This window comes from Marmota monax, unplaced genomic scaffold, assembly GCF_021218885.2.
Source record: "Marmota monax isolate L192 unplaced genomic scaffold, Marmota_monax_Labrador192_F-V1.1 WCK01_AAM20220418_F8-fsc00007, whole genome shotgun sequence".
In the NCBI taxonomy this organism is placed as follows: domain Eukaryota; kingdom Metazoa; phylum Chordata; class Mammalia; order Rodentia; family Sciuridae; genus Marmota; species Marmota monax.
The window spans coordinates 13,681,971-13,705,858 of record NW_026692781.1 but is presented as its reverse complement, the minus strand read 5'-3'; the positions used below and the strand labels follow the sequence as shown (position 1 = coordinate 13,705,858).

Here is a 23,888-nt window from a genome sequence, read left to right as displayed (position 1 = left end):
ATTATCATGCATAGCATATGAATATCAATTTATAAGATTTGTGCATCTACCTCCAAACTATTCAATAAATTACAAAAATGCATTTTTTGTAAACATTATTTAAGTTTTTTAAATAATTTCATTTAAATAGGTAATGTCTATGTTAAAAAAAACCTTTTTTTTTAGTTTTAAAAAATCTTTGTTCAAGTATCAGGCAGATAGATAGATAGATAGATAGATAGATAGGCAGGAGTAAACATGCTCTTAGCAGTTTATTGCTTCCCATGGATGAGAATGATAGCCATCTTGAACCACGTCAATACAATGTTGCTTATTTTTTCTACTTATTGTTAAGGTGAAAGGTTATTTTGGAAATGTTCATATTTATTAAAATTGCATTACCTTAGCAAACAAATGTCCTATGTCATAAAGATGAAATTCCTGAATTATTTACAATATGGGTCATGATGAATAATATACTTTGGAGCCAGACTTTCTGGATTTAAATTCCAGCCCAATCACATATGACCTTGGGCAAGTTACTGAAACTCTCTGGGCCTCAGTTTTTGTATCTGTAACATAAGGATAAAAGAAATATTACCCTCACAAGAATATTTCAAAGACTGAGTGAGTTAGTTGTTGAAAGAGTTAATTTGCTGTTGTAAAACATTTACAACAGTACCTGGCACATAGTGCTATGTAAATGAAGGTCATCTATTCTGTTGTTGCTATGTCCTGTTCGTTTCTAAGGCTAGAAATGGCATTTTTTTTAACCTCCATTTTTACCTAGGTTTACCTGCCAATCTTTTGGGTAGCAGTAAAAGAAAGCAGAATGGCAAGTCTTATAATAAGCAGTGCAACATCGTGAAGAACACTCCTGCTGGACTCCTGCCCTAGGACCCCATCACTTCACCTCCCCAAATTTTTCTGCAGATTTGCAGGTCATAAGCAATTATTTGAATTGAAATCACTCCATTTCAAAATGGACATTCTGTTCTATAGTATCAGAGGGTGACATAATGGCAGAACTATAGAATAATTGTAGAAATACTTCAGTTATGATTTTGTGAGGTTTAATTCGTGCTAAAAATTCATCCACACATCTCTAGCAAGGCAAATCTTCCCAAGACAGATGGAGACTGTTTTAAGGTTGGTTGCATGATTCTGATTGGGACTGTTTTAATTTCATCATCGGCCACTTCAAAACAAGGACTGAAATGTAAGGTAAATTATTATCTAAAATAAGCCTTCTGTTGAGACGCAGAAAGATTGAGAGGGAAAGGAATTAATTCAGTGAGTGATACTGGAAATATTAACTGGAAGAGACTGGAAAGGTGAATTTTAGGAATGTAGGAAAAAAAAGATGATTTACAATGAATTACATAATGGAACATTCCCAACAGGATGCATAAAGAAGAGTGTGAAGAGGGCTGCATATTTTAAAGATTGGAATAAACAGTGCATATTTGGAGGGTCTCAGAGTATGCAGAGATCTGCTTACAGTAGCCAGCTGCTCACCTCTCACGATGCAATGAGAAGAAATGAGCTTCAGCCGAAGTGCAAGGGATTTTGGCTTTTTACACAATAAAGATTGTTAAACATTGATTGAATTGTGGAATCTCTGCCTTGGTGATACTGAAAAATATCTTAACTGCCAATCAGCCAGAGATTTTCCCATGCAAAGACAAAATGATGGATCCTTGACCTCTTATTAACTACAATTTCGTTTGCCTTATATGTTAGTATTTAGAGCAATTTCTTCCTTGAAAGTATGAAATTTTCTCCCAGCATCCCCCAGCTTTCCCTTCGTTTCGTTCAGATGCTCTATAATTTTGTGTATCACCACATTCCGCTCCTCAGCCCCTCCTAGTTTTGGGATGTCTTTGTGAATGCATGAGAAGATTTCCTCTGAGATAAATGATAGGTCTACCTCTCAAAACATACTCCTAAAAGTGGTATGTATAATTGATCCATTTCATTTCACTTTTTTATTCCATAAAATTTTTATGTGGCAGGCAGTATGCTAAGCCTGAGAGATTCAAAATTAAATAAGGCATAATTTTCATCCTGTTGGGATTTACCATGTAGTGGGTTAAAGATAGCTACAATAAAATGCCAAAAATGTGATGTAATAGAAATGTGACATGGCATTTTAGCGCAGAGGAGGGAGTTAGGAACTGTATTTCGGGAGGAAGCTTATAACAACAAACATGCCCACGAATCACATTAGCTTGCAGGGAGGACATATCTAGGTAACAGGAAGTTATTGGGGGCATCAGATACTGGGGCCCATCAATAGTCCAGGTCTAGAGAAACTTGGGCTGAAGCACTGGTAAATGCTTCAGGCCCACTGTGATCTGTGTGACTGAGGTGATCACTCCTTTGTGAAGCTTCTGTTGTCAGCTGCTTCCCAGCAACAACTACACAGTGTGCTGGAAAAAGCACACATTTTGATAGATAAGTATCTGCCACGTTACCTCCTGAGGATATTCGCCAATTAAAAAATGGTTAAAAAATGCCAAAGCAGCCAGCAATAAATAGGCACTCAAGAAAGTATGTATTAAAGGAAAAGGAGGGATTCCAAATGGAATGTGTAAACTTTGGATCCAGCTTTGAACCTACCAACTGTAAAGTGACTATTTGGAAGCAACTGGGAAAGTTTGATTATAAACTAGGTGGCAGATGAAATCAAGGAACCAGCGGTAATTTTAGTATGGGGAAAATAACATTGTGGTTACATAAGAAGTGTCTGTAATTTTGAGAGAGATATGCTGAGGTGTGCTTAAAGTCTGAGATTTGCTTTAAGAGATTTCCACAAAGCAATAAAAGGAAGATGAAATGAGTGTGGCAGATTTCTGATATTAAGTCTGGGTGGTGGATATATGGAGGCTCATTGATCTATTCTCTCTGCTACTGTGTTTGAAAAATTTTGTAACTCACTCCCCCTATCTTCCTCCTCAATGATCATTCATGGACTGGATTGGTGGTTTAGATATATAGCTGTTTGCAGCATGCAAGATTTAATAGGAAACAGGAAAATAGGCAGCTGTAAATTTTAGAGCTAAAAATCTATATGTAATATTAGTTTTATATGTTTAGATAAAGTATATAACCCTTTAAAGTGCAATTCCTAAATCAGATTTGTTTAAAAGAAAATGGAGAGGCAGATCTCTTTAGCTTTGATTACAAATAGAAATCAAGTTTGGAGTTCAGTGGCAAGAAAGAGTAATTTTGATGCATAGGATGTGTAATGTCCAAAAATGGCAACCATGAATGTAGTTGACTTTATTCCTGTTGATTTAGCATGTTCACATTCTAAGCTTACATATTATTTCTTTGATGAAATTTATGGGTGTTTGAAAAGTTTTAAGGAAAACGTTTTATTTTAATTTTCTCTTAACATAAAACACAGATACATTTTTCTCTCTAACTTAGATTATGTAAAACTTTGGGGATGAATTTTCAGAAAGGAGTCTATATGAAGATGTATTTTCTATATTGAATAATCAATGTTGGAATTAAAAGTCACTTGAGATTAGCAAGTGCTTTTTCTGCCCCCAAATGTTTTATCTGCTTTCAGAGTTTTAGCTCTTGGATGTCAGATTAAAATTCTGAAGCATGTTCGATTCATTTTAGAATTGAATGTCAAATCCAAATACAGATATTTATAACTCAGTTCTGTTCAGGCAAAACCTTAGTCTCCAGACCATAGCCCGGATGATTGCAAAGTTCTCATTCACAGTCGATGTTGCCATCATTATAAACAAACAAATTAAAGGTTTAAGATCAGATTTTAGCAAACCAGTCATTGAATTCCCTGTTTATCATGCTTTGTATTTGCAGAGTGCTTTGTGGTTTATATGTTGCTTTCAAAGAATTAGTCCTTTCTCACAACACCATTCTGAGATTAGTTTTATTGTCTCCACTTGGCTGATGTAAAAATCAGAGTTCTGGGTAGTGAGATCATCCAGCTAGTAAGCAGCTAAGCTAAAACTGCTGATCAGTTCTTATGATTCTGAATGTTTCCATTATAACATTTTCTATTATACATTTCTACAAACAATGAACTAGTAAAGGGAAAATAATTCTCATGCATTCTAGAGCTCTTTAAAATCTTTCAAAATTTTATTTAATGGGATAATTGTTCTTGAAAATGCCTACAAGAGGAAAGGGACAATTTTCGGCAGATTTTCACGTAAAGGAACAAAACAATGGCTCTAGCAGAAATAGCCAGCTTTTAAGAGAAATAGATTTGATTGTTCATTTTTAGCACTGATAGCTTAAACGGGGCCTATGGTATGCTTTTAAAACTAATCATTGATAAGTCTTTAAACATGAAGCAAGATACCCTTCCCATTAGAGTGTTTTGCTAAATATCACTTGTGTGGAAGTGATGTCTGCTAGTCATTAGGTCATATTAGACTGCAAAGAAATTGTTGGACCATAATAATGGAAAGTTGTTCAGTGGGAACCATGGAGTGAAACAAGCAAGATGAATAAATGTTATATGTCAGACACTCCCATTACATTTATCTGCAGAAGGGAGGTGGTTGCATATGTTGAACATGGAGTGGTGTAACCATTCTAACTGGCACAAGATGATATCTCATTATGGTTTTGACTTATTTTCATTGATGGTTAATGACGTTGAAAATTTTTTCATAAATTTACTGGCCACTTGAATTTCACCTATTGAGAAGTCTATTACATAATTTGTCCACATTTAAATTTGATTAAAGTTTCTTATATATTCTGGATGTAAATACTTTGTTAAGTGAATAGTTTGCAACTGTTCCCCCTTTCTGTAGGTTGTCTCTTCATTCTATAGTTTTCCTTTGCTGGAAGCTTCTTGATTTGACATGATCCCAGTTTTTGATTTTTTTTCTTTGTTTTGTTTTTGTTTCTTGTGTTTTTGGTGTCTTTTCAATGCCTTGAAGTGTTTATCCTATTTCTTACTATTTCATAGTTCCAAATCTTATATTTAGGACCATTCTGTGTAAGGGTAAGAGATTCATTCTTCTGAATGTGAATATCTAATTTTCCCAGCATAATATATTAAAAAGGCTATCTTTTCTCTAATGTATGATTTTGGCACCTTTGTTGAGAATTAATTGACTTAAATGTGTGGAGTTGTTTCTGGACACTGTATTCTGCTCCATTGGTCAGTATATCTGTTTTATGCCAATACCATGCATTTTGATTGCTGTAGATTTGTAGTACATTTTGAAGTCATGTAGTGTATACCTCTGATTTTATTCTTTTTGGTCAGACTTTGACTACTTATGGTCTACTATCACAAGTCAGAAAATTACAAATGTTGGTAAGAATTTGTAAAGGGAATTTGTGCACTGTTGGTGGGAATGTAAATTAGTATAGTCATTATGAGAAACTGAATGGAAGTTCCTCCAAAAACTAAAAATAGATCTACTATATCATCCAGCTATTCCACTTTCAAGTATATATCCAAGGGAAATGATGTCAGCATATCAAAGATGCAGGTGCATGCCCATGTTTACTGATATACTGTTGACAATGGCAAAGATATGGAATCAACCAAGATGTCCATGAATGAATGAATGGAAAAAGAAAATGTGATATATGTGTGTTTGTGTGTGTGTATACATGTAAATTTACACACAATGGAATATTGTTCAGCCATGAAAAAGACTGATATCCTGTCATTCGCAGCAAAATGGATAAAACTACAGGCTACTGTGTTAAGTGAAATAGGTCAGATACAGAAAGCGAAATACCACATTTTCTCTTTCATATTTTGATTGCTAAAGGCAATCAAAATAAAAGTAGTTAACATAAAAGAAGTTGGGGGAGAGATGGAGGAAGGATGAATAATGTGGTTACTGGAGTGTACAATATTCTATTGTATATTTTATTAATAATTAGATGAGTTTGAAGCCTCCAACACAAAATAATGATCAGGAGATGGAAATCCTGTTTTGTTCAATACATAGCAAATGCATATATTGAAATATCGCATGATACTATGTAAATATGTATGATTATTATTAATCAGAAAAATTGAAAAACATTGAAGGAAAGGGAAATGTTAACTACTTTTATTTGATCATTACACACTGTATACATATATCCACTTGTGATTCTATATCCTATAACTTTGACCAATTATAATAAATTAAATAAATCATTAAATATAAATATGATTTCAGAGGGAAAGGAAGGGACAAGAAGATAAGTTAGATTTCTGTGAATATGCCTAATTTTTAGAGATGATTTTAGAATGTTTTTAATAATTATAAAACAAGATTAAATTTAAGAACCAATCCTTAAAGTCAAAAGCAAAATGAACCAGGTAACTTAGCTGTAACAAATTGGTGGCATAACTCATAGAAAAGAACTTAAAACTTTTAACTATGGTAATTTGACTCTATCTACCTATGGGTACATACCCTACGAACAACAAAAAAGAAATGTGCAAAAATCATTTAAATTATTTAAAGTGAGTATATTGTTGGGGCTAATAAGCCCCAACACCAGTATTATGAGATAAAGCAGATGAGTAAGATCTTTCAGACCTGGAATTTGGGGCATGGAGAAGGAAGATAAAAATGAAGATCAGTGAAGATGAATGAGGTTCATGGAATTCTTGTAGCCCTGAATTTGAATTATCATCAGTGAGGTAATTCAAATTATTTAGTTTATTCTAAAAATATTTATTTAAAAATATTTCCTAGTTCTGTGCACTGAAAAGACCCAGAAATAATAACTCATTGCATATACTATGAACTCCTAGCCACCGGATTACGGTATCTAAATGATTTTCCTACTAAAAGGAAGTAGAGACCTTAGAGAACTGGTTGATTTTAGGGCCAGGGCAGAAAACAAACAAAATGTAGAAAGCAAGGAACCTATAAAGAGCACTAAGTTTATGACAAAAAAAACAAACAAACAAACAAACAGAAAACCTTTGGAATCAACGTGAAGAGACTCTTGTACTAATGAAACACAGAAAAATTTGATCATCAGTTAAAATACTATTTATAATAGTATTTTAATAGATTATATTATAATAGATTGGGAAACATCAAATATGTAAAAATCCATAAGTTTATGATGACATTTGTTTTAAAAAGGAGACTTCTGAAATGACCACCTGTCATTCTAGCAAATCATTTCCATATTTTAGAATTGAAGCAATTTTCCTGCCTTTTCTATATGAACTATACTTCAGATAATCAAGACTTGAGACAGTCTTCTGTAGGCATCTTTTTGCTGATAAATGAACAATGAATGGTAGGATATTACTACTTTACAATAACAAGCTGAGGTAATGGCCACCAGGTAGCTGCTAATGCCCCAAGAAAAAAGACTAGAAGGCATCATGAAGCCCTGTAACTTATGAGTGAAGATTAGATTTCAATTTGATGAAGCCTTTTGATATGACTACCAGTTTTCAGAAGGAAAAAGAACAAAACAATAGAATACATTAAGAGACACCATCAGGAAGCAATCAACAAAATGTAACCTTGAAGAACTCTAACCCACCATTGGCCTGATTTCTTCCACAAATAAATTGCAAGCGTGGAAAAAAAGGGAAAAGGAATCATAGACTAAAATAGTCTTAAAAAATGTATCAACCGATTGCAGTATTTGGAGCTTATTCAGATCCAGTTTCAACAAATGGTTAGGGAAAAAAATATGCATCTAACAATTGGGGAAACTTAAACATTGGATATTTGATGATATTAAGGAACTATTTATTAACTTTAAAAGTGTGATAACAGCAGTATGTGGTTACATTGTTTCAAAAATCCACATCTTTTAGAGACATACTGAAATATTTTATGGTTAAAAGATATTTCTGGGATTTGTTTTCATGTAATATGGGGGAAGGAGAAGAGGTAGGTAAAATGTACACATGTACTGGTATTGGGGCTTATTAGCCCCAACAATATACTCACTGTAAATAATTTAAATGATTTTTGCACATTTTTTGTTGTTGTTCTTAGGGTATGTACCCATAGGTAGATAGAGTCAAATTACTCTAGTTTAAAGTTTTAAGTTCTTTTCTATGGGTTATGCTACCAATTTGTTACAGCTAAGTTACCTGGTTCATTTTGCTTTTGACTTTAAGAATTGCTTCTTAAATTTAATCTTGTTTTGTAATTATTAAAAACATTCTAAAATCCTCTCTAAAAATTAGGCATATTCACAGTAGGTAAAATGTACCCAATCATTGTCAAAACTGGGGCTGACATACATTTTCTTTCTATCTCCATGTACCCTTATATTTTTTATGATAAGTCTTTAAAAAAGAACTGTGTCACTTAAATTGATCTCAGACATCATATTATAGAAATAAATATTTCTGTGACATAGTAAAAACGTTCTCACATTAGGGATTTTTTCTATCCCAAAGTATATTCATGATGTGATATAGTTAGCATTTATTAAATATCAAGTATGTGCCAGACGCTTGTTCTAGTCACTTACACATATTATCTTGCTTAAAATTTACCAAAAATCTATGAAGAGATTCCACTGTCTTCATTTTTCATATCATGCTGGGAGACTGAATATCTTGAGCCAAGACACAGCTAGCCAAGGATGGAGCCAGTCTCACAACATAGTTTGAACAGTGTACAGGAGTGCCAGCGCTTGAGTGACAGTGTCTGTCGTTAATGTGTATATGTTTTCCGTTTTCTTGATCAGCATTCTTTGCCCAGATTCAAGTCTTTTGGGGAAGATCATAATTTGCATTTTGGCTAAATCAGAGACTCCAAAACTAGTCAGCCTGCTCCAAGACGATACTAGCCACTATCTGAATCTTTAATGAGGCAAGCTGTTCCCCTTCCCTACAAGATGTGGAAAGCACACGTTTGGTTTTGACATTCATCTTAATTGTTTCAAGGCGGTTTTCCATAGGATAGTGTATTCAAATGTAGTGAGGCTGTTAGGCAGGGTAGTTAGGATGGTGCATCCTAATGTGAGACCTTCTCATTATCATGCAGAGGCACAAGAGAGGAGGAAAACCTGTGGCAAGAAAGAAATGACATTTTCAGTACTAGAGATGAAAACAGTCCTTGGATAAAACTCTGATGTTGCCCCAGGGGGATAGCTCCCTCATTTAGGATCCAAGGGAGTTTATAAAATCCTTTAAAAGGCGACTGTTCAAGTCATCTGTGGACTGTCAAAACATTTTACATAAGTCATCTCCAGGTGAGTAAATTAAAAACCTCAAGTCAGTAAAATCTTTTGTACAAAGTGGCCTTCTCCATTTCTTGGAGCAACTATAATTTGTGATAATTGAGGCTTTATTGGTAAAGTAGCAGCCTGGGAGGATGATTAAAATATATTTTTGGGCTTTAAGAGGTTCAATGATTGACTCTGAATACATAAAACTATAGAGATTTGAGAAGCCTTGATTGATACAGGTTTTTGTTTTTTTTTTAATCCTCTACCTCATTAAAATAGAGGCAACGTGGATACTTTTCCTGAAATGAATAATAAATATAAAACATAATGAAGCAATCCTTTAAGGAAAGTTTTTTTTTTAAAAAAAAAGTACTAAGGGGACTGGCGATATAGATAGTTCAGTGGTAGAGTACATGACTAGCATGCTCATGGCCCTGAGTTCCCTCCCTAGCACCACAAAAATAAATAGGAAAATAAGTAAGTAAATAAATAAAATTAAGAAAAAATATATAGAGATATACATACACTAAGATGCTCAATTCCTAGTAAGCCAATGATTATTTAGAAATTTGCTACAAGTTTTCCTAAGACTGGCATGATTATATGCCTTTAAACTTGAAATTAGTTGTCCCTGCTCTTTTCTGTGAGTGTATTTCGCTGTACTCCCAGCAAGGATTACCAGGTTAAATCCTCCATAGTTTCTGTCTCATGGCAAAAGGGTAAATAAATTGGCATGGCCTATGGTCTGTTCTTTGGTTAAAATGTAAAAATTGCCTTTATGCCTAAAGATGCTTCTCATTGACTGCATGGATATTTATGAGCTTCCAGATACATGGTCATAGAGATTCAGCTTAACTAAAGGTTGCTCCATGAGTTAAAACCTGTTTAACTTGAACAAGAATTTAATGTTGGGCCACTGATACTTATTACTTGTAAAATGTGTATGTCGTTTAGGATTCTCTGCCAAACCAAGTCACTGGCACCTCTGCTGCTTCATTTCAAAATATTGTGTAATAACAACCCAAATTAGCAAGAATTGTTTAAAACATTCTCTAAATCCTAAAATCAAAAAAAGAAAGAAAGAAAGAAAGAAAGAAAGAAAGAAAGAAAGAAAGAAAGAAAAAGAAATTATAAAAGAATAAATGCTGGGATTTCCTTCTAGATCTTTAAATATAGCAAGTCTTTATGATGTGTTTGCTTCATGCTCTTGAAAGACAGCTATGGCTATCTCTTCATATAATATTTCAAATAGATTTGAAATCTCATTATATAAAAATAGTGGCTAATGCACATATCATAGTGCAGAGGGCACTGACACCCTGGGAATCTCACCACCACAGTCAACCAGGACAATCTCATCTGTGCTCACTTCCTTTTTGCCTTCAGGTAATGATGTCACCCCCACATAATGAAAGTGATGGAAACTTTCTGGGTGCGTCCCCTCCCCTACCTCCAGCTTTCCCAGGGTGTACTGCATCTGTGTCTTCCTGTTAAGTCTTTTTCTTTCCTTGAAAGCTTTCTATGTTCCCTTCCCTACATCCTTCTTCTGAGAACTCCCTGCCATAGTTACTCTCTCTTTTTAGCTTCCTAAATTACAGGCTCTTTGTAGTCTATCTTCAAAGTTGTTCAGACCTCTTCTCTCCAGACAACATTTTTCATTTGACCCCAGTGGCCTCATCCAAAGTCAGGATCCTTTGATGTGAAACCTATTTCCTTTTTTTTTTTTTTTTTAAATTCTCATTCATTTTCTTTTTAAACTCCCTTCCACACATTCTATCCCATTTCATACTTTCATGACTTCAAGTCCTGTCTTTAGGCTGATGATACCTCTGGATATAACTCCACCCTTCACTACTTTCTGTGTTTTAGGACCAATTTCTTATGTTTTGTACCCAATCATTTCCTGCCCAGCTGTGTTCCCATCTCCTCCAAGGTGAGTCCTGAAGTCCCACTGATCATTCTTTTCCTCTTTTATGATTCAAGGTGTAAAATTTTGGATAAATGTATATATGTTGGTTTTCATTTCCCCAGTAAGATTTTATGTTTCTTAAGATCGTGTTGTATACTTTTCTCCTCTAACCTTCCTCCCAACCAGATCTAGAGAAAAAGCAAGAATCAAATGGTTGTTAAATATTAGAAGTCAAAAAATGTAGTCTTTCAGGGAGAAAGCCTTGCTTATCTGGCAGGTAGGTGATAGCACTTCAGTATTGACCTACAAAATTGTAGCTATTTTATTTTCATTCTCAGCAATAAATGTTCACTGAACCTTTTCATGGTATGTGGCATTTTACTGGGTTATACAATGTGTATAGTTCAGTTTTAGAATATTCAGACATCTCCAGAAATGGAAAATCTGTTTACAAATTTATCCATGGTCTAGTTTCATTAATAGACCAAACAAAAAGAGGCATAATGTTACATAGTTAATGTGTAAACACAAGTGGCTATGGGGGGGGGGCGGTGACTGCTAAGGTGTCAAACAGAGGATGATGTTGAGTTAACAGAGTGGATTCCTAAGAGAGATGGATTTCTGGTAGATTCCTATTTAAGTATATGAAAACAGAAGACTGGCCAAGTAAAAACAGCTTGAGTTGAGGATCAAAGACAGAAGGTAGTCATTACAGTCAGCATTGAAAGGTGGGATGGAGATAAATCCAGAGGTGTAGGCTTAAACTTGAAAAAAGACTCAATACCAGATTTTATTCTCCTTTTATCAAACTAAATTATTGTTGCTTCTATAAATGTGCCATTTGCTCACATAATAGCAAGCATTGACACAATGGTTGAACTTCTTGTGCTGAGTTTTCAACTGCAAAGTAAAACCATCACACACCCACAACATTGCTTTCTTTATACATCCTGAATTGTTCTTCTCTTCTCCATCGTTTCTGTTACTGTTACTTTTCACCTGTGGATATCACTGACTTCATCCATAGTTACCTGCTATGGCCAGATTACCTGATACAGGCTGATACAGTCTAGTGTCCCTGGGGTGAGTAGTAGCACTCCTGAGTGGATGCATCCCTTTGTTTCCCCATGAAAATCATAGAACACAGAGGGGAACTGTCTAATTGGTCATTAGATATATCTGGATTGAAGGCCGATTTGTCCAATTTCTCAACATGTGAGTTTGCAATTTTCCTTATCACCTCAGAATAGTACTCTTTATGTGTAAAGAAGGGGGCATTAATTCTCACCTTTAATGTTATTGAGAGAAATGATGAGAAAATGTACTCCAGAATCATAGACCAGTTTCTACCAGAATCGGTGCTTTTCAGTGCTTTTCAACTGGTAATTACTAGAACACTTGCTTCAGAACACTTGCTTCCTTGATACCAAGGATTGCACTCAGGGGCACTTAAACCCTGACCTATATCCTCAGGCCTATTTTGCATTTTGTTTAGAGACGATGGCTCACCGAGTTGCTCAGCGCCTCACTTTTGCTGAGGCTAGCATTGAACTTCCTGCCTCAGCCTCCAGAGCCTCTGGGATTACAGGCGTGTGCCAATGCACCCAGCTCAATATTTTTATAAAATATAAATTAATGCAAGAAATTACATAATGAGCAAAATATCCAAGTTTTAACTCAAGATAGGATTGGTATTGCCGTTTTCTCTTTGTCTCAGTTCTAACATGGCTTGCCATGATGCTGTTAATGATTGCAATAAAATATTGCTTACCTCGACTACTGAGGGTTTTGGTGCCCCTTATTTTTCATACCTAGGGCAAGTGCCTCATTTGTCACTCTGTAGTCATTTTGATACCTTATCTCCATACTGAATCATTTCAGTGTTTAATTATCTGAAACAGGCCATTTCCATTTATTTATTTATTTATTTATTTATTTATTGCCAGAATCTTCCCTTAGAGTTTTTGATGACATTTGTACTAATACTCTATTTTGCGACATAGATATTGAAAAATATCTACATTTTGAGAATGTCAGCATGGATGTCAGGGATTCAGAAATGTCTTGGAAAGAAACATGATTTTGCAAATGACTGTGTCACCTAAAGATTGTATTAGGTGGAAAGAGAAGTAACAAGACTGTAAATCTAGTGCAGGGGTTCATTTCCTTTTGTTCTCAATGGGAATTAGAAAGATAGGAGTCAACAAAAAAAAGGAAAAATATTCAAGTAGATCAGACTGGCAAGAGAAGCGATCACGGAAGGAGATTTTTGTATAATTAAATGTCAGTTTGCATTTTGAAATATTGCCTGCTGCCTCCCACTCAATCACCAAGTGAGATGAGAGGGAACATTCTCTGTGCAAACCCAGAACTGACAGCAGCACCCACTGGGTTCTTTGGGAAGGTTGAGCTATAGATCAGAAGGACCAGAGCACATTGCTTTCATAAGGCAAAATGTTACTGATAAATGACATGAGCATTGTGATTTCCCCCAATAAGAAAAGCAGATAAACAGCAAACAAAAGAAGTTTGTATAAACCTATGACATGTTAGACCAGGGAGGATCATTTAGAGGTCATCTGTTTCATTCTCCTTCCTTTACAGAAGAGGAATTTGAGGTCTACACAGATGACTGGTTCTTAAGGTCACTCAACTACCAAGTGACTGACAGAGCTGTCACTTACTTCCATTTGATGATGGAAGTGTTTTTTTAGGTTGTGGAGCAGAAGCAGCACAGAAGTGGCCCTGTCTCCTATTCCTTGTAGGTAAATGTCTTAAAAGCCATTATCTGTGATGGGATGGCATTGGGAAGCAGGGAGACACTTCTGGATTATCCAAACACATGCATTCCTTAGCATTCCAAGAAATACTTTATTTCTTCCTTCCTCATTCCTTCAGTTACATAATGCAAACTCACTGAATCAGAGCCTTCGGGGAGGGGGCTGATATTTCTATGTCAATCAGTAACAACTTAATGTGAATTAATTCAAGAATAGGATTGAGTGGAGACTCAAGGTAATGCATAAGAGCCCTTAGGAGAGAAAGAACTGAAAAAGCAAAGGAAGAATTCTTCAGAAGCAAATATTGCCTCTTTTCAGTTTTTTCCAGTCCAGATAAGATTGGGAGGTGCTTAGATCTAGGAGGGGTTTCTTTTTCTGCTGAGAACTAGACTAGGTTCCCTCTTAGATGCTACTGGGCCTGTTATCATGGACAAAATATTATGCTGTTCATCACCATGGAATGGCTTCAAATTACAATTGGTTTTGGCCGTTTTTCTTACTTCAGTTGTAGAGAATGGAATTAGTCATTCTCCTGCAGTCAGGGTACACTAGAGCTCATGGCTGGTTCATGAGGGCCTTCTTGCTGGTGTTTCCTGATATTCCCATTTCTTCCTCTTCCATCCCCAAATGGGCAAACGTTCTCATGTGTTAGGCACAGTGCTTTTAAAATCATTCCAACATACTATCAACATGTTTAGAGCTTTAGTATCTTTTGCATTCCTCAACTGGGTCACTGAGGTGAAAGAGAAAGAAGAGAGAGCTTCATGGGTGCTTCAGTGCATTTTCAACAGACAGACGTTCATGGGAGTTATTGGATGCTTTGTTTCAAAATTCTCTGCAGTCCTCTCTCTGTTTTTCCTTGTGGTGCAATACCACATGAATTTCACTTGTCAATATGAATGTGGTGTCCCAGGAATTCAAAATAGCAAATACAGTCTAGCCCATGTATCGCCCCATCTTGCCAGTCACCTTCTCCACAATCCTAGGTGGGTAGGATGGTTGGTGCCTGCTGCCTATAAACTGAAAGTATCTCATACACATTTATGTATTTAAAAATTATAAAAGTGCTCTACAGATTGATGCAGTCACCAGTAGATATTAGTATTTATTAGAGTGGCTGAACAAATTGTATGCAAGCTGTTCTTTAAGGTTTTTATTTATTTATTTATTTTTGAGTGTAAATTAGAGTGATTTTTTAACAACTTCTAACTTTGAGATTAAGAACCTATCTAAAAATAATTAGGGAGTGTACTTCATGAACATTTTATAGAATAAATTTGGCAATTATACTTGAGCAACAATAAATTTGTTAATCTTATTTTTCAAATTTTGTTCCTACAAGAGACTTAAGTCAAAGTCAATCATCCCCTTCACAGGGAAAGCAAAAATGTAAAGATTTTAAATGTCATCAAGCAGTGGAGATATTTGGCAAAGAATCATTTTTTTAAGATCAATTTTTAAAGGGCAAAAGGCCATTTAAAGGAAAATCAATATGGAAAGAACAGGTAGTCAGGAATGGCAATAAATTAAAAGTTCAAGCAGAATCAACTTGTCATCAGACTCTTGTCCCACACAGCTCCCTTCTGGGTTCTCTTTACTGCCTTCTTTGTTTCAAATGGATTGCGGCTGGCAGTGGTGGATGACAGTGAGCAGGTCACAGGGGCATCCTCTTCTGTGTGCAATTTGAACAGTTGGTGTTGCCCTGGGACCATTAGGACCCTGATTTTCAACAAGGCATTTTTTTCCTTTGCTCTTCTGACCAGCTTTTGATTTTGATTCTCACAATCAGATGTCTGACAGTCTTAGTTGCTCTGATATTTGAGTTGTTCTGGCCTGTTCCCATCACTGTCTTTTACATACCTGACCTTCTTCTCAGTCATTGGATCATCCTCTGACTGTACTGCCTTTGGGATTAATTTCTCCAACAAAGCTTGTGGGTCATTTCCTGGCGGCCACATCAGACACAATGAAGCTGCCAGCTTTGAATCTTGACCTGCTGTTCTAAATTCTCAAGAGAGTTTTAAAAAATGGCTATTTTCTCCTCATGTTGCTTGAGCATGTTACACTTGCTGTATATTTTGACCCAGGAGAACACCATCCCTTGTCTAAATCTGTCTTTGTTCCCTATTAGTGGAAGTAGCTTGCAATAGGGTAACTACAAGGGGAAGATAAGAACTTGCCAAAGGACCAGACAAAATTTCTCACAGAAGGTACTGGTTTCAGACCCACTGATGCCTCCATGTTAACTATTGTGTGTGTGTGTGTGTGTGTGTGTGTGTGTGTTTTCACTTAAAGCACTGCATTTTCAATTCTTCCAGGTCAAGTTTATAACAGAGGAAGAAAATGAAAATCATATTCTGTTAAAAGTTACACTTTCTAACCTGAAAAAGCATATAGGAAAACTTACATTCCTTTCTCTGTATTTGAACATCCAGAGATGTTCTGATGTCAAAACTTTGCTGCACAATTAATGCAACTTCTGTGACTTTTGAAAGAACACATGTGATAAATGATACCTAAGATTTGTTTCAGTGAATTAATTATGGAGCCATTCCTTTATCTGACAGTTGCTCAGGGTTTCATAGCAATTCATCTTCTGGCTTTTAGAACAGTAAAATAGACAAACCTCTACTATCCAGATTTTGTGGGTGAAGCAAAGGGAGAAATTTGCTGGAAAAGCCAGACGGATGTTATTTACTGAATGTATGTTCAGCAACTCTGGAATCGGAGCTCTGGGAGAGAAGCTGGGTAGTGCAGCCCTCCTGCCTCTGACAAGAATACATGGGAATGGTCACTCAGGCTCAGCCCAGTCTCTTTCAGCAGTTTGGAGAGGAGGACAGTGTATAACAACAGTCTTTAGGAAGGAATATTTTACTGCTGTCTAATAAGAATCTTTTCTGTTGTCTTACCCCCTCCTGATTATCTCACCATGTACCCACCCAGTAGTTACAACAATTGATACAGTTGTCCCATAAATCCTTAGCACCCTTAAGGGACATTGTGTTGGGTTTTAGGCTTCTACACTTCCATGTCTTTTCGGCTATGTATCATGTTTAAAATTATATACCAATTACAAAGTCATATTTAATAATTAAGAATTTCTACAATATGGGAAGAGAAGGGTTTTACTTTTTTTAAGAGAAAGACAGGTCAGAAATGAAAAGGTGGATAGATTTGAATATATTAAACATAAAATGTACAGGTTGGGGATGTGGCTCCGTGGTAGAGTGTTTGCCTAGAATGCATGAGTGAGGCCCTAAGTTCAATCCTCAGAACCACAAACACACAAAAGAAAGAAATTAAAAAGTAAAATGTGCATCCAAAAATCATTATGAACAAAACGAAAAGGTGAACTAACTTAGGGAATGTCTGTAATGTATGAGAGACAGAACTAGTGTGTTTAATACACAAAAAATATTCCTTAAAATCAGTCAGGGAGACAAGTTTCAATTGGAAAAAGAAGAAGGGGGAAAAAAAAGCAAAGGTCATGTATACAAAATTCACTTGATACATGGTCAATATGCATATGAAAAACTGCCCAATTATGTTGGCAAAAAAGTACATTTAAAAACATGCTGTGCTTGTCAGGTTGACTGAGTTCTTTAAACAGCTTCCCCAGTGTTGCCAGAGTGGGAAATAAACATTCGCATACACTGCTGATAGAAGTATAAATCTGTACAGCTTATCTACAGGTCAAATTGGCAATATGTATTAAAAGTGAACCTATGAATTTTACTTTCAAAATTTATCTTAAGGGAATAACCGTAGACATGCATAAAGATACATATACAAGAAAATCTTTCCCAGTAATATTTTAAATGGTCAGAAAGTGAGAAAAATGAAACAAAACAAAAACAAAACCTGTTATACCACCATCTCCAGGTTTTAGAAGAATGAGGTGGTTTTAGGTGGTCCTTGATTCTTTTCCAACTAAAAGGTGTTAGTGACAATGACTACCAGTACCTTAAAAGTTACCTAACATTCCCTGGTCTTGCCCATGTCTTCTTTTCCTGGGGTCCCTGTATCCCAGGAGTGAGACCCCAATGTGGCTAAATTATTTCTGTAAAGTTAGTATGTGCCATGTTTAGGATGAATATTGACTTAGCTGTTTGGGGCTGGGGTGTGGCTCAGTGGGAGAGCACTTGCCTAGACTGCATAGGCCCTTGGTTTAATTCCCAGCCCTGCAAAAATAAAAATAAAAATAAATGAATAGACTTAGCTGTTGACTTGCTGGCATGGTACCAGCACTTTCTTGGGAAAACGTTCATGGTTGCCTGTCTGCTGTGGCAATGACAGTGGCAGGATAAAGGCTGCAACATCTGCCCTTGGTCAGGTCTTCACACTCAGTGATGTTTTAAAGCTTTCTCTGCTGTGCTCTGCTGCTGTCTCAGCTGCACCGCTTTGTCAGGGAGGACAGAGGGCAGGTGGAATCCAGATGGCTTCATTAGAAAGAAGACCATGTAGCTCAGCCAATCAGCATTTCTGTTTCCTACAGCTGGAGGTGTACCATATATACATTTTAGGTAAATATTAAAAGCTGTGTTAAGATCAATATTTGGACAAGAATAAAGTCTAATTCTACCATCAAAATAACTCTTGATATATGGAAATAGAAAATTTTATCATGAATTTCTGTTATTTAGCTATCCCCTTGGGATAATAATTTTAAGGTGGCAAAGCTGGTCTTTTGCTTTTGATTCATTCTTAAAAGATGAGAAGAATTCCCAAATAGAATTTTTTTCTAGAAAGGTTCATGCCATAATGAAATTAAACAAATAAAGATTAAATATAGTGCTGAAAGGTTATTTATTTAATATTGTGAAAGCTTGCATATCACACAGTTCTCCAAAGATTGTAATTATGGTATAAATATTTAACTGTTTCTAAATATTTGTAACTTGAGGTGAGTATTTATTAAATTTAGTTTCAATCGATTTCTCTGTTTAATTGATTAAAAATTTTTTTTTAGTATTTGCTTCTTACACAAAATTAACAGTTTTCATAATTAACATTAATCATTATATTATTTTATACTTGTAATAAGAAACACATTTTTCCTTTTGCTAATCTTAATGTATTGAGCATACAAGGATTTAATCAATCCTAGTTTTAGCTGAAATGCACATATATAATTGAAATTTACATTATGGTATTACTAGTGAGATAGACTGCATGTTCTCATTAGTGACAGTGTTATATTATTTGCACACAATGGGAACTCAGAGGACTTCAAAGATCAAAGGTGCCAGTGAAGACATTAGTCAAGGTAGACATTCAACTGTTGGGCCTTCTGAAGGCCAAGGCCAAATTAACTAGCTGCTTTTCACTAAAACTGAACTACAGCTGAATTAATTGTAGCAGTTATTTTATCAAAGATTTATACAACAACTTCTAAATGCTACACACCTGGATGGCTTTGGATCTATAATAGTGAGAATAACAATTTTGTTTTCTTTAAATCTAGGTAACTCAAACGTCTTAGCCTATTTATCCACCATATTACCTAATTCAAAATAGTTCAAATCTCCACCCTGCTTGATGCAAAAATTCCAGTATTTTATCAGCTTGCCCACTGTATGAATTTTTTGAATCCCTGAGATATCCCAAGACAGCTGTTGTGTGACCTCTTTACCAGCTTCCTAGTCCTGGATCACCACCTTTCTCTTTTGTTGATCACTAGCATCCTTTAGCCCATTCATGCTACTCTCCCATATATGGTCTTCACCCCAGATGCCATTCCAGAGTCTTGCATACTGACCCACAGTAATAGGAAGATCAACTGTGATGCTTGCATGATTTTGACAATATCTTGGAAAAGTTTTCAAGGGGCACAAAGGTGTGCAAGTGGGGAAATCCACAATTGTTACTAAATACAGAGTGCACACCCTCCATATATCCCAGTTTCAGGCCGGCACCATGTTTCAGGGGTTTGTTTATCTCCCCACTTCAAGAATGCCTGGAATGAGACTCTCATATCTGGATCATAGGCCTCCTGTTCTCCTAGACCCAGAGATAGTCTGAGGCCTACTCTTCTGAGAGTCTATTTCCTCCCCTCATCAGTCTTCTTTCCTATACCCAGCCATAGAAGTGTGATCTTTCCTTGTATTCCTAATGATAATTCAGGAAAAAAGAGTACTTTCCCAAAGTTGAGTTTATTCAACCCAGAATGACCCCAAATATAAGTCACTATATAATATAGTCCAGGGTGAGCTTTAGCAGTTCCAGGCCATTCTATCTAAGGTAAGATGGTCTGCATCCTCCCTTTGCCTTCCAGTGTCTACCAATATTCTGCAGGAACTACTAGGACAAGGAAAGATTTGTCTCCCAGGATCTAACAAAAATTTTCAGGGGCAATACAGTTTAAATTTACTTACAGAAAAGAAATATTTTAGGAAAGAAAAGATAATTTGCAGAGATGTAACTGTGCCATAGTGAGGATTTTTTTTTTCATGTAATTATGGAGGGAGATTAACATCCTTGGAACTGTGTTCACCCCAGGTTCTTCATGCAGAATAGAGTCCTTGTTTTTTCTTCTGAAAATAGAAAGATCCTTTAAGATGTTTTCCCCCAAACAGAGGAGATGTGTGCCCCCAAAGCTGAGTCTTCATCAAGGAAAATGAACTACTAGAAGCATTAGAATGTCAATTTTGTCTTAGCCAGTAGTGTCAAGATCTCTTGTTATTCAAACTAGGCCAGAGTACTCCTAAATTAAATCCAGTACAATAAAGCTAAAATGCTATATAAGTATGCCCATAGTTCCCTGGGGACTATTATGCAAGGAGTACTCCATAGTCACACTTCCCTGAAATAATGCAGAATAATGCAAAAAGAGTGCTTCTTCTGCTTTATTATAAGCTCTTCATCTTTTAAGTTCTTTACTTTGTATGTTCTTTTAGCCGCCATAGGGCAAGGATAGTGCACTATTTTATGTTTTCTTTATAAATGACTGTCTGGCTAAATTGAATCAAATATAGCCTCTTGCATCTGGATCCTATTGTGATATAAATATGGAAACGTGGCAAAATTAACACGCTTTACTAATCTCTTGATTTTATTCAAAACTCTGTTTTAGGGAAGGGAGTTGTTTGTGGCCCATACCTAGCAACTCAACTTTTTAATGTCCACTGAAGTTGAAGTTTAGGAGTCCCTCACTACGAGGTATGAGCGACACAGTAAGGTGGGCAAGAATCAACACCAATGTCCCCAGTGTTCTCCACTTCACTGTTTCCATCTTCATGAATTTTTGTCCACACCTTCCCAGAACACCCCGTGCTCTATTCTCTGTGAAGGTTAATCACACGAAAGAGCCGATGCCATGTGGACGTTGGTACAGGTGTGCCCTTGTTAGTGTGCGACCTACCTTGGCAGAATTTGAAGCTTTGTTTTTTAAAACATTGGTTTGGTTACTGTGTTCACAATCAGTGCTACAAACACACATTCACACACACACACACACACACACACTCATACATATATGCACTAAAAAACACAAGCGTTTATTTATTCAGCCAATAATTATTAAGTATCTTTTTTTTTGTACTAAAAACAATCTTAGACGCTGGTGATACAGGGATGAATAAAGCATAGTTCTTATTCTCAAGGAGCTTGACATCTAGCAAGGGGGAAAAATACAGACTTTTCCCAAGTACTCACTGCATCCTGTTGTAATTCCTGTTTGCTGCTCTGTATTTCTCATGGAATCTTAGGGTCTCCCCAGGCTGGCATCCCACCCCACCCTGTTCTGTATCATTTTCTGGCATGTATCTCCTTGTCTGCACAGTCCATAAACGCTGAAATAAGTGAGTAAAATTATATAAATATAATAAGGCTATACAAATAATTAAAACAATAATACAAGGGTTGCATATCATGCTGGCTATATGAATTAAATGCTTTATGAGTGCAGGGGTAGGAAGAGACCCTGGCAAGGGAGCATCATGAGGATTTCAAGAAAGGAGAGAGGAGAGGGTTGCCTGGGATTTGGAGATGAGGAAGGGTAATATGGGCGACTTCTTAAAGAGAAGCACTAAACATGGAAGGAGTTGCAGGCCACACAGATAAGGTTTAGGGAATGAATGGGAAGTGAATGAAACTGATTGATGTGAGTTGGGGAATGAGATCATAAATCCGGGAAGAGCCTTTTCACACTTACATAGAAGTGACCCAGTCTCCTTCCATGTTCTCCACCAGATGTGGTCACTCCAAGAATGTCTTTCTCTACGTGTGTAACAGAGATGTTTTTACCTCAGAATCAACTTCCTGTTATTTTCAAGTTGTTATAAAAGCAACTGGGTAACTTGGCAGGCGAAGGCTGGTCTAGAGAAGTGAACTGCTTCCTAAAATGATTCCTTCAGATATGCACTGATCATCCAGTTTGGAGCCAGTTCTTTTTCCCAAAGGTAGCAACTCAAAGACTTAAATTTTCTAAGTCCTTCATTTGCACTAATATATCTTATTCTCTCACGGATGCGAAGATGCTGCCATCTCATCTTCTAGAATAACACAAAAAGCACACAGAGTACTGGGCTCACTTGTGCTGCTTTTTCTTACCCTCAGAGAAGCCTTCTGGACAATCCAAAGCAGAATGCTGCTTACAGCTCTGTTTAAAATCAGGCACCCCTAAAGGTCCATCTGCACCATGCAAGTGAAACATGCAATTTGAGGTAGTCTGATAAAGAACTTTAAAATAGTAAGTGAGATTTTTCTTTCTTATTCCACTTAACTTGCTGTTATCTTCCCCTTAGCCAGAAAGTTGACATTATAAATGTTATCGCATTTACACATAGAAATTATATCATCTCAGGCCAAAGGTGGATGTTGAGACACTGATATCTTGCCTCTCTGCACCTCTAGGTCCTTTTCTCAAGACCTCTGTAACTAAATATACTCTGGTTGCAAGTGGCTGTTAATGGGAGCTGGCCTTATTTTTTCTCGTAAAAGGGGGAGGAGGTGTAGTGAAAGCCAGAACTAGGACTCATAAGTGGGGACTTGGTGGGCACAGTCCACCCAGGATGTTATATGATCCTCCTTCAGAGTGGCCATGAACATGATGGTGGAGGCTTGGGGGTCATCCGTGAGGGTACTCTGGGAGGATGTAAAATAGGGATGAAAAATGATGAAGGGTGCTAATATCCTGAAGAGATTGCAGGATAATTCAGGAATAGCCACTCATTTCATTTTTTAGTTTCTTAACTTACTTTTTGTATATTTAAAATTTAAAAATATAAATTATTTCTATGACAAATAGCAGCCTGAAAAGTAGAGGTAAGCTGATTTTATGTCTTGTAAGATAATACAAAGGAGTATTTTTTTTTTTTTTTACTTTTCAAATTAAAAGTGGAACATTATGATGTGTGTCCTGTCTCTATGAAATACTGTTTATTGATTCACAACATGGGCAAGGCCACATGCCTCCAGAGAGGTTCAGTTTTCAAATGAAAGTGTCAATAGCCTTCAGCTGAGTCAAGGATCTTGGTTGCTTGAGTTGAAATGTAACACTTAGGTTTCAATGATTGAGTAAAAGATGGGACATGACCTAGTTTGCAAGGTTATAAGTTGCTGGTTTTCCTAGTTTTACAGTGGATTCATTTTCTAGATGGAGCATAGTAATAGCAAGGAGCCCATTATAAAAACTATGTTTATCAGTTCAGTTAAATTTTATAATATATTTTAACATTTTCTGAGCAGCTACAATAATATGTTTGAACATAACTTTTTTATGGCATTGGTATTTCCTGAAGTTTTGTGAGGTTTTGGATTTAAGGAACAAAAATAAAAATATATATGTGTAGTTCAAAATCACATTTTAATAATAACTGGATTATTTTCTCCAGCTTAGCTATAAGACTTGCTTAAACCTGACTTATGCATAGCTCAAGTAGATTTTAAGGAAGAAAACTGCCTTTGTGGAAAGCTGAAAGAAATAGATTTATTTGGAAAGTTTTGTGGCCTTAAGATGATGGTAAGGTAGAGTACTATGTGAGACAGATATGTTTTGCAGATCAGGTGTCTGGTTGCAAACATGGAGATATCTTCATGTTCATGGTGAA

The 23,888-nt window shown here is 36.1% G+C and overlaps 1 protein-coding gene across 4 annotated transcripts in view; it reads left to right on the top strand.

Annotated features, from left to right (window-relative positions):
• The window catches only part of Znf385b (zinc finger protein 385B), a 373,746-nt gene that overhangs the window by 66,736 nt on the left and 283,122 nt on the right, over positions 1-23,888 (top strand). The window contains exon 1 of one of the 4 annotated variants that reach the window (XM_058580296.1): positions 8,399-9,174. The exons of the other annotated variants lie outside the window; for them this stretch is intronic. The gene's annotated coding sequence lies outside the window, so the exon portion shown is untranslated. Of the gene's footprint in view, positions 1-8,398; positions 9,175-23,888 lie in introns of those variants that run through there. 4 annotated transcript variants of the gene reach the window in all.